General features: G+C 51.5%; 1 protein-coding gene across 2 annotated transcripts in view; it reads right to left on the minus strand.

Annotated features, from left to right (window-relative positions):
- The window catches only part of WNT7A (Wnt family member 7A), a gene marked incomplete at both ends in the record, with an annotated part of 68,024 nt that overhangs the window by 24,340 nt on the left and 31,585 nt on the right, over positions 1–12,099 (minus strand). The window lies entirely within an intron of this gene.

Here is a 12,099-nt window from a genome sequence, read left to right on the forward strand (position 1 = left end):
GCGAACCAGCTGACGGAGGCCGAGCCAGTGTCCACGGCACCTGCTGGGCTGCAGGCTCTGGCCAGCCCCACGGGGATGCAGAGCCAGAGTACTCAGGGCGCAGGTCCCGCCTGCGTCTGTCCAGACCCTCCTCCTCTCTTGACCCACAGACATGGCTTTTTCAGGGACAGCCCTGAAGAGGATGGACTTCAAGGATGTGTGGCACTGACCACAGCGCGGCACAACAATCAGACCAGAAACACGCGTCCAGAAACACAAAACTTGTCCATGCGTGTTCACAGCAGCACTATTCAAACAGCCAAAAGGCGAAACAACCCAAATGTCCGTCAACGGATAAACAGAGAAACTAAATGTGGTCTATCCATACAGGGGAGTATTATTCAGCCCTAAAAAGGGATGAAGTGCCGACACCTGCTACACCACGGATGGACCTTGAAAACATGATGCTCAGTGAAAGAAGCCAGACCCCTGAAGTCATATATTGTACAATTCCGTTTACACACAATGTCCAGAATGGGTAAACCCACAGACACAGCAGATTACTGGTTGCCCAGCGCTGGGGGAAAGGGGGATGGGGAGTCACTGCTAACAGGTACGGGGGTTCCTTTTGGGGCGATGAAAAGTTCTAGAATTGCTTGTGTTGATGGCTGTGCAGCTCTGTGAATCCCTCCGTGCACACTTAATGCCAGGCCCTTCTGAACCACTCCAAGCCCCCAGGGCTTCTGCACCTGCTGTCCCTTCTGCCTGTGACACCCTTCTTCCGGTTCCTCATCTTTCTCGTTCAGGAGGCACCAAGACGAGGCTGAGATGTTCAGCAAGCATTTGCTGAATGAACGAATGAGCGAATGAATGAATCCACCCTGGCTCGGGAGCCTGGACGGCCATTTCCTTCACGGTGGGGTCTGGTACAAGAGACCCTGGCTCAGTCCATAGAAGATCAAGCTGGAGCCCCCAGGGAGGGGCTGTGGGACAGAGGACATAGGAGCGGACGCCCCAGAGCACAGAGGCATCCGCCCTCCGGCTGACCACCCTCTGTGCCCCTGGCCACGCCCAGAGGAATTGCCCTGACCTCAGCAAGGCCCTGCCCAGTGACCAGGTACCACTGAAGCCCTCTGAAGCCCCCATCCCAGAGCGGAAGCTCCTTTTGTGTGGGTGTCCAGGAGGGTGGCTGGTCTGGGCCACAGTTCCTGCTGCCCTGCAGCCAGGCCTGAGGACACGGGCGCAGGGGCACCTCCCCTGAGATAGCCTCTTTCCTGCCCCCAGTGGAGTCAGGTTTTTTTCCAGGCCAGCGACTGGGAAAAACACCCTGGGTTATCTCTATCCCAGGGCAGTTTCCAGCCGAGATGGCGGGGGCTCTCTCCCGGGCAGGGGTGGGCATGGTGGGGGGCCGAGCTGCTTCTTACTGCTCCGTGGCAACAAGGAGCTGACACAGGATCTGAGCTCCGGGACCGTGTGGCTTCTGATGCCCACCCTCCCGGCCAGCGCTGCGGCTCCGTCAGTCCAGGTGGGCCGGCCCTGTGTGCCTGGAGGAGCTCGAGTGGGCCAGGAAGGACCTGGAGCCTCTGACAGCAGAGGGAGGAGAGGTCTCAATGTCCTTACTTGGAGCCCTAGCTCTGCCACCTCCTGGCTGGGTGATCAGGGGAACAGCATTGAAACTCCCTGACCCTGGTTCTTCAACAAGAAAGAACAACAACAACAACAGAGACCATCGCTGAGGCAGAGCGCGTGAGGGGCCTGCTCACAGGAGGGAGCCGGAGGGGAGGGCTTCGAGGGGCCCTCCGCATTTTTGCAAGACGGTTCTCTGCAGAGGATGCCAACCAGCTCGGGGACCCAGGGAGTGAAGCTGGCTCTTCCCAGTTGGCCTGGGGGCAAATCCCAACTAAGAGCCTGTGGGGATGGAGTGAACGTCCCAGGAGGGAGGGAGCTCCCTGTCACCAGAGGTATTCAAGCCACATTGAGATATGTGCCATCCAAGAGGGGAGCCACCAGCCACACGAGCGCCTGAACTGTGGCTAGTCTGAACGGAGATGTGCTCTAAGTGTAAAGCAACTACCAGATTTCAAAGACGTACGGAAAAAAAAAAAGAACGCAAACCATCTCAGTATTTTCATATCGATTACACAGGGAAGTGACAATATTTTGGACATATTAGATTAAATAAAAGATATTAGTAAGTTCACTGTCATCCTTTTTACCTTTTTGATGTGGCTACTAGAAAATTTAAGTTACCTGTGTGGCTCGTATTAATTTCTATTGGACAGCACTGATGAAAATCCTTGAGCTCAAAGACTGGTCCCAGGGCATCACCCGGGAGCTTGTTGGAAATGCAGACTCTCAGGCCTCATCCCAGACCTGCAGAATCAGAAGCTGCGTCTTCACACTCCTCAGGTGATTCGTGTGCAAATTAAAATCTGAGATGCCCTGCAGATGCCTTGGCTGGGGGTCTGAGGGACCCCGCTTTAGGGGTCAGTGAGAGCAAACGGCCTGAAGTCCAGCCGTATTCTGTGAAATATTAAGTAATGGATACCTTCGCCCCCTGAGTCACACACTCGGTCCAGCTCGCGCTCACCAGAAAGCAGACACAAACCTTCAAGAGAAAAGGGCAGCTTAGCGGAGACTAGCCTCTCTTAGAAACGAACGATGTCCCAGAATACACCATTAGTTGGCATCCTGCAACTTTTTTAAAGTCTGGGCAATAATCTCAGAAAACAACTGAAAACTGGATCTACGTGTTAAAAAAAAAAAAAAGTAACCAACTCCCCCTAAATTCCTCCTCCTTTTTCTTTCTGAAAACTTGGCCTAGAGGCATTAAACAGCACTAAATATAGAAATGTTGAGCAAGTAAATCTCTCCGAGGTGCCACCCGTGGCCCAGGGCCTGTTTCACCGCTGAGCCGTAAACCTTTGAGAGCTGGGAGCTGTAATCAAAATGCTGACAGCCTCCCAGCTGTGAAGAGGCCAGGAGGATGCAGGGCTGGGACCCCCACCGAGGGGAGCAGGGAACACAAACACAAATCGGCCCAGGTTCAAAGTCTGCCACTGGTTTTCCGGGACATAACCAAACCCACACACCCTCCTTATAGGGCCCAGAAGGTGATCTGCCCATATCTCCCAACCGGACCCCAGACTCCAAACACACCATGTGGGACCTCATCTCCTCTCTCCCTCACTCAGTGACACTGGCCTCCTTGCCTTGGGCTCTTACATTTGCTGTTCCCTCTGCCTCAAATGCTATTCCTCAGACGGCACACTTCCTCACTTCCTGTTCAGAACTCGCCTTCTCAAAGAGGTCTCTCCTGACTCCCTAAGATAAAATGCCCCCTCCATCACCTTTGCCCTCTCGACCTGCTTTACTTTGTCATCATAGTATTTATTAGTCTCTGACAGCAGATTCTATATATATTTGATTATTTGTTTGTCCTCTGTTTTCTCTCTGGAATGTCAGTTCCATAAAGGCAAGTACCATCTAATACCAGAGCCTAAAATGGTACCAGACACATAAATAGGTGCTTAATAAACATTTGCTGAAAGAATGAATGGATTTCCATCCCTTTCTTTAAGCTGTTCTGGTGATCTCACTGGGATAATGTCCAACTTGCCAGCAATGAGCTCAGCTTTTTACCCATCCATTCACCCAAGCATGCTTCCAAATAACTATCCATTCATCCTTCTATCTGTCCATCCATATAACCATTCATCCAACCATCCTTCCAAACACTTTCTTTCTATCTATCCACCTACCCTTCCAAATACCTATCTATACATCCATCCATCCATCTGTACATCCATTCATCCAACCATTTTCTAATATCTATCCACCTAATCATAAATTTGTTCATCCATCCATATAACCGTTCATCTAACCATCCTTCAAAATACTGTCTATCATCTATTTATCCATCCAACTATCCACATATCCATCTGCCCAACCACTCAGCCATCGACCCATCCAAACCAACCCCCAGATGCTTAGACCTCCTATCCCGGGGTCCCAGCGTCCCCTACCTTCTCCTTTACCCTATTCAGCTCATGCTGCCATGATTACATGCAGTAATTCACACTTTCCCTGTTATTAGAATGTAAGCACCTTGAAGCAGAAACTGTGTCTTATCTCTGATTTCCAGTGCCTAACAGAGGGCTGACATTTAGTAGATGTCAGTGAATGTTTGCTGAATGAATATATTTTTCCCTCCCCCTTATTTATTTGTTTTGCATTTCCTACTAGACTGTGAGCTCCCTGATAGCAGAGACCTTTTTTTTGAATTTTATTTTTTTTATACAGCAGGTTCTTATTAGTTATCCATTTTACACATATTAGTGTATATATGTCAATCCCAATCTCCCAATTCATCCCACCATCACCTTCTGCCACTTTCCCCTCTTGTTGTCCATGCATTTGTTCTCTACATCTGTGTCACTATTTCTGCCCTGCAAACCGGTTCATCTGTACCATTTTTCTAGGTTCCACATATATGCGTTAATATACGATATTTGTTTTTCTCTTTCTGACTTACTGCACTCTGTATGACAGTCTCTAGATCCATCCACGTCTCTAAAAACAACCCAATTTCAGTCCTTTTTATGGCTGAGTAATATTCCATTGTATATCTGTACCACATCTTCTTTATCCATTCATCTGTCGATGGGCATTTTGGTTGCTTCCATGACCTGGCTATTGTAAACAGTGCTGCAATGAACACTGGGGTGCATGTGTCGTTTTGAATTATGGTTTTCTCTGGGTATATGCCCAGTAGTGGGGTTGCTGGGTCATATGGTAATTCTATTTTTAGTTTTTTAAGGAACCTCCATACTGTTCTCCATAGTGGCTGTATCAATTTACATTCCTACCAACAGTGCAGGAGGATTCCCTTTTCTCCACACCCTCTCCAGCATTTGTTGTTTGTAGATTTTCTGATGGTGCCCATTCTAATTGGTGTGAGATGGCAGAGACCATTTTTTAGTCATCTGCCGGTCTCTAAAATCTTGTGCCTGACACAAAGTAGATATGTTATAAATATTTAGTGAATGATTGAGTGAATGAATGCACACAAGAGAAGAACTATAGCAAGAGTAGAGACTCTGGAGCCAGACTGCCTGGATTCAGATCCTGGCTATTTTTTTAGCTGTGTGACCTTGGGTGAGTTAGTGAACCTCTCTGTGCCTCAGTGTCCTCATTTGTAAAAGTGAGATAATACTACTTACATCATAAGTCAGAAGGAGAAAGACAAAGACCGTATGATATCACTTATATGTGGAATCTAAAATACAACACAAATGAACCTATCTACGAAACAGAAACAGACTCACAAACATAGAAAACAGACTTGTGGTTGCCAAGAGAAGGGGGGGTGGGGGAGGGAAGGATTGGGAGTTTGGGATTAGCAGATGCAAGCTATTATATATAGGATGGATAAACAACAAGGTCCTAGTGTATAGCACAGGGAACTATATTCAATGTCCTGTGATAAACCATGATGGAAAAGAACATGAAATAGAATATATATATATATATATTTATAACTGAGTCACTTTGCTGTATGGCAGAAATTAACACAACATTGTAAATCAACCATACTTCAAAAAATTTGTTTTGAAATAGTACTTACTTCACTAGGTTCTTATCAGAATTTTATGAGTTAATATATATGAAGTACTTAGAATAGTGCCTGGAGTAAGATAAGGGGACATAGGAATTTAAAAATAAAATCTCTATTTACTACCGACCCTCTAGAACAAATACTGAAGACATAGGTGAGAGGAAAGCTTCTGTCTGAGCCTGTACAGTTCCCACAGAAGCCTCCTACAGCACTTTTTCCCCAGCCACGCTGGGATCATTTGGCGACTTACCAATATTATGTCAGGTGGTCATAAGTGCCATGTAGAAAAAGAAAACATGACAGCGGACAGGAAGTGGTGAGGCAGATGGGGGGCAATTTCAAATAGGGTGGTCAGGAAAGGCCTCCTTAAGAAGGTGATACTTGAGCAAAGACTTGAGGAGGGGAGGGTGTGGATGTCCAGATAGCAAACGCTCCAGGCAGGGGGGAACAGCAAGTGCAAAGGCCCTGAGGTAGGGACACACCCGGTGTGTTTAAGGAACAATGTAGGTGGAACAGGGTGAGTGAAGGGGAAGTAGGAGATGAGGTCAAAGGGGCCCAGGGGTCCAGGTCATGAAGAGCCTTGTTGGCCTTTGTGAAGACTTCGGCTTCTCCTCTGATTGAGTTGGGAGCCGCTGTGAGGTTGTGAGCGGAGAGGAGACGATTTAACTTACATTTGAAGAGGCTGCCGGGGCCAAGGTGGAAGCAGGGAGACGGGTTAGGAGGCTGTTGTGCTACTCCAGGTGGGAGATGATGGGGGCAGGGGTGTGGGCTGTTAGACGGGGAAGGTCCTGGACAGATGTTTTAGGCAGAGCCAACATGCTGGATGTGGGGTGTGAAAGGAGTCAGGATGAAGCCAAGGTTTTGGGCCCAGACAACCGGGAGGACGGGGCTGCTGTTTCCTGAGCTGGCAGGGGATGGAAGGCAGGAGCATGGCTGTGGGAGAAGGACCTGCAGCGAGGTTTGGAACAGGTGGGTTCCGGGCCAGCAGACGTCCAGGAGCGGGGGGCGGGGGGCAGCTGGATGCACGAGGTTTGAGTTTGGAAAGAGGTCTGGGCTGGAGACTGGACTTTGCGGACAACTGTGCAGGTCCCAGAGTGTGGCACGGGCTTGGGTGGGCTCTCTCCACAGGGAGCAGCTCAGATACCCCCGAGAGACCCAGATGGACCTCACCTGTCACAAAGTGAGGAGGGCCAATGTGGTATTGCAACAGCGTTCTCCCCAGCGACCCCCTCTTTTCAGTGAAGTGACAAATCTCCGTGGATTCCCAGACATCTCCTCCCCAAGTCCTCCTAGCAGGCTACACGAATGGTACGTGGGAAACATGGAGCTTCAGAGCTGGAAAGATCCTACAGAATGGAATACAGGAATTAAAACCTAACTGTGGCTTTAAAATGACCACTGCTGCTACCACCACTAATAATAGTAATAACAATATTCATACCAATAGCTACCGTCTTCTGAGCGCTCACCACCCGAGAGTGTGGGCCTCGGTACTCCCCGGGCATCATCTCACTCACTCAGCATGATGGCTCTGAGAAGTGCAGGTCATCACGGCCTTTCTGCCACTGAGGGAACCAAGGCTGGGGGAGACTACCCAAGGGCACGCAGCAAACAAATTGCAGAGTCAGGGTTTTTCTGGCCACTTTTCTCAGCCGTGTCATTCCTGCTAGGAGCCCCCGGCCTCCCCCCAACCCAGGACTCTATGCCCCGCAGAGCCACCCACCCTGCAGGCTGAGCGGTGCCCGGCCTGAGCCTCAGGTATGTCGCCTGAAAAATGGGCACATTTACACCGCTTGCTTGGAGGAAAGCTGTGAGGCTCGGCCAAAGAAAAGTGTTAGAAAAGGTCTCGCAAATTATAAAGTGTTTTTACAAACGTTGTGAGAATTGTTATTTCAAAATACGACCAATCCTTCCAGGTCTAAACTAGATACACACACACAATTGAGGGCTAAGAAGAGACCCAGAGAGGACGGGCAGCGCGTGGGCTACAGAAGCAGGATGGCTGGGAGGGAATCCTGGCTCGATGTTTTCCACTTGGGCCACCTCAGTAAACCCACTCTACCTCCACTCTCCTCATCTGTAAAATGGGACTAACCACACCTTCCCTGGGGGATCATTTATGGAGAGCACTAGGTGTGGGGCAGCACATGGTGCATCAGGCCTCGGGAGAGGCGCGCAGAGCAGCTGAGGGCTGGCCTGACCCTGCCCACCCCCAGCCGGCCCTGGGCCTGCCCCCTCCACACGACATCCTGGGGAGATCCTGAGATCAGGTGAGCCCTTCATCTGCTGCAGCGGGGGCTGCCCTGGGACGCTGCTCAAGTCACTGGCTGGACCTCAGCTGCCCATCTGTGACATGGAGTTCAGAAGAACCCCCAAGGTGGTCGGGCCAGTGAAACGGATTCACTCGTGTAGACAGAGCACGGGATTAGTGTCTGGAAGGCACACTGCAGGGTAAAGACTTGAAGAAGGCCCTGTGTCAGGTAAGGGGTCCTTTTTCGGGACATAATAGTACCTGGATTTCTCCTCAAAGGACACACAAGTGTGCAAGCTTAGGGCAAGTGACGCTGCCGCCTGGGTGCCAATTCCTCCTCACCCCCCGCCCCGCCCCTGCCCACCCTCCACCACTTGGCTCCCCGTCCCCTGTCTGGGCAGATTTGATAACACCCGAGAGTCCCACTCCCCCTGCAGAGGACAAAGGCGGTAATTGTCCCTGGTGGGCGCCTTTTGACTTGGTCTCACCGTGGTGTAACCGAGCCCCCTCGGCTGCACCTCACCTGGGAGGCCTCCCGGGGCCTCGCCACGCCGCCCCCTCCCACCTCAGCCGGTTTCAAATGTGCCCCCTCTGAAGGGCCAACAGCCATGGTGGGGATTCCTTCCAAGAGAAGTGACACGGCCGCTACCGGAGACCCCGCCTTGGGCTGGCAGGGGCCCAGGGAGGTGAAAGGATTGCTCCCCCGCGCTGCTGAGACTTTTCCGGGTCCCTTTAGTAGTGACACCAAAGCCCGAGCCCAGCACCTGCCGCTCCAAGCTGGCCTGTCCACCGGACCTTCCTGCAGCAAGTCACGAGCCACGTGGCTACCCAGCACTGGACATGAGGACTGAGGGGGTGAATGCTCAGTCTTATTCATCTGTGATTAATTTACATCTAAATAGCCCCACGTGGCCTGTGGCCACCATATAGGACAGCAGAGCTGCAAGCACTTTAAATGCATTTAATCTTTTAACCCTCACAACACTCTACAAAGCGATCACTGTCCCTGCTTTACAGATGGAGAAGCTGTGGCACAGAGAGGCAAGTGAACATGCCCAAGGCCACACAGCTGAGAAGCAGGGAAGCCGGGAATGGTCTCCGGAGGCCGCCTCCCACACCAGGACAAGCCATCCTCAGTCCATCCCCAACCACTGCACAGCCGTGCCCAGGAAGGCAGAGGACACGCACTCCCAACCCCCAGGCCTGCCAATCCTCTAAGTCCCCTTCTGGATGCCAGCCTCGCACTCACGTCACGCCACGTCGCTGAGAGCACCCACTGGGTGCCAGGCTCCAGGCTGGGCTCTGGGAGATGGCGAGGTGTCTCTCACGCCTGCCCGGAAGGATGAGAGGATCCAGCAGGGGGACGGGATGTGGGTCCCCCACTGCCTTCCCTAGGCTGAGCCAGCCCAGAAAACCCGTGACAGCAGGAGGTGTGCCAGGTCTCTGCACAGTGTGGGCACTCCTGGGCACCTCCTTGCCCAGCCCCTGCACCCCCCATGGCGGTCCAGGCCCCCTCTCCTGCTGGGGAGGGGCAATGCACAGAATCTTCTTCTCCACATGGCCAAGCTCCCTCCTGGCCTGCAAGAGGCCTCTCTCAGGCAGACGACAGTGGCCCAAGGACTGTCCCAGGGCCGCAGCGACCAGGAGGGGGGAGCACGAACAGTGCCAGAATAATCTACAGTCCCCAAACCACCAGACACTGGGGCCTTTTGGGGGCTGGGGACCCCAGAGTCTCCAAGTTGCCCCAAACCGGGGATTGGAGAATCTTAGGACAACATTTTGGAATGGCAGGATGTGAGAACTGGGTCTGAGGATAAACATATCTGAGTCCAAGAAGCCCCAGGGCTGGTGAAACAGTTCAGAGGTTAAGAACTGGGTCTGGAGCCAGACTACTTGGATTCAGACCGTAGGGCAGCACCTGCCAGCTGTGTGGCCTTGGGCAAATTTCCTTACCTCTCTGGGCCTCCGTTTTCCCATTTGTAAAATGGAGAGAACAACGGAGAACGTCAACCTCACAGGACTCGTGGAGGTTAAGTCAGTATGTACGCCATCGTCTACATTCTCCCACCAAACAGGCACCTGCCCTCCGGCTTATCCCATTTTCTCATCACAGCTGCAACCTGCATCTTCCCACATTCCTCTACTCCATGGTCCTGGTCCTGCCTGCCGCCCTCCCACCGCCCCCGCCCCCAGCCCTTCACTGACTGCAGGACAGTGACAGCCCTCTGAGGTGGCCCACTCCGGGCTGAGTTCCCGAGCCCCTCCCAGGCTGGTGTGTCCAGCCGCCCCCTGTGGGCCTGCCCCAGGCCGCCCACACCCACCCAGACTGGGGTGGGGAGGGGGTCTCAGTAGCCCAGAGCAAAGTGGGGTGCTGAGGACCAGGCCTCACGGGGCTGGGGACCCACAGACATTTCCCTTCTCTGTGAGAAGGGCTGCTCCTACCCCGCCCCGGCTCCCCACCCCCGTCCCCCCCATCTCATCCCCTCCCTTCCCCGGCACCATCCACTGCTATCATGGCAGCATCACCCACCGGACCTGGCTGGGCCCTGCCCTCGCTGTGTCATCGGAGAAAACTGGAAAAAAACCCTCAGGCCTCGTGGGCGTCCTCCACCCGGGCCCGAGTTGGTTCCCCTCCAGCCCCTCCTCAGTGGCTTCCGCTCCGGACCTGTCTGACTTTTTCCTCCAGGCCTGCACATCCCGGCCTGGTCATCCCAGTGGGCATTCCCCAGTGGACACGTCAGCCCCGCCCAGCCCCACCTGCCCCGGCCAGTCATGCGGGGAGGAGGGGGCAGGAGGACCTGGGAGCCAGGCCCTGGCTGTGAATCCTGCCCCGCCCCCCTTGCTGTGTGTGGCCTTGGCAGGGCCTCCGTGGTGGTGTCAGTCTCTCATCTATTAAATGGGCCCAAGGAAGGGAGTCTGGTTCTGAAACGATTTTTCTCAGTACTGTCTGGAGACCAGCCTCCTCCACGGGGCAGCAGGGGCTGGGCAGGGGTTGCCAGGCTGAGAACATAAACAGACAAAACGATAACCCTGACCTAATATATGCACCTTATATAAAAGTTAATTCAAAATGGATCATGGAACCTTGAAGACATTCTGCTCAGTGAAATAAACCAGCCACAAAAGGACAGACACTGTCTGATCCTACTCACATGAGGCCCCTAGAGCAGTCAGATTCATAGACACAGAAAGTGGACGGTGGCTGCCAGGGCCTGAGGAGGGCGGAGGAGAGTTAGTGGTTAATGGCAACAGTTTGGGAAGATGAGAAAGTTCTGGGGATGGATGGTGGTGACGGCTGCACAACAGTGTGAATGTACTTAATGCCACTGAACCAGACACTTAAAAATGGTTGGCATGGTAAGTTTTATGTTATGGGTATTTTACTATAATAAAAAATAAATACATTTTAAAAATCAATTTCAAGGGGCTTCCCTGGTGGTCCAGTGGTTATGACTCTGCACTTCCACTGCAGGGAGCATGGGTTCGATCCCTGGTGAGGAAAGTTCTGCATGCTATGAGGTGCGGCCAAAGAAAATAAGAAAAAAAAAAATCAAATTTGCGAACTAAAAATTTCAATTTAAAAAAGAAACAAACCTTAGTTGGTTGATTTAAAATTAATTAATTATAAAAAACAAAAGATTTAAATGTAAAGCTACAAAGCTTTTAGAAAAAAACACAGGGCAAAATCTTCAGGACCCAGGGCTCAGCAAACAGTTCTTAGCACAAATGCACTATCCGTAAAAGGAAGAACTGATAAATTGGACCTTATCAAAGTTAAAAACTTTTGCTCTGCAAAAGAGCCTATGAAGAGGAGGAAAAGACAAGTTATAAATTGGGAGGAAAAAACTGCAAACCACGTGTCTGACAGAAGACTAGGATCCAGAACATACAAAGAAATCTCAAAACTCAACAGTAAAAACCTAATCTAATTAGAAAATGGGCATAAGACATGAACAGACATTCCACTGAAGAGGACGTACAGACGGCAAATACGCACGTGGAAAGACAGTCCACATCACTAGCTGTTAGGGAAACAGTCATTAAAACCACAGTGAGATGTTGCACACACCTCTCAGAACGGCAAAACCAAAAAACAGTGGTGACCGTCAATGCTGGAGGGGATGCAGCAAAACAGGACCCCTTGCATATTGCTGGTGGTAATGTAAGACGGCACAACCACTCTGGAAAAGTTTAGCCCTTTCTTACAAGGCTAAACGTACAACTACCGTACGATCCAGCAGTTACACTCTTG

Source organism: Leucopleurus acutus (genome assembly GCF_964270905.1).
Source record: "Leucopleurus acutus genome assembly, chromosome: 10".
NCBI classification, from domain to species: domain Eukaryota; kingdom Metazoa; phylum Chordata; class Mammalia; order Artiodactyla; family Delphinidae; genus Leucopleurus; species Leucopleurus acutus.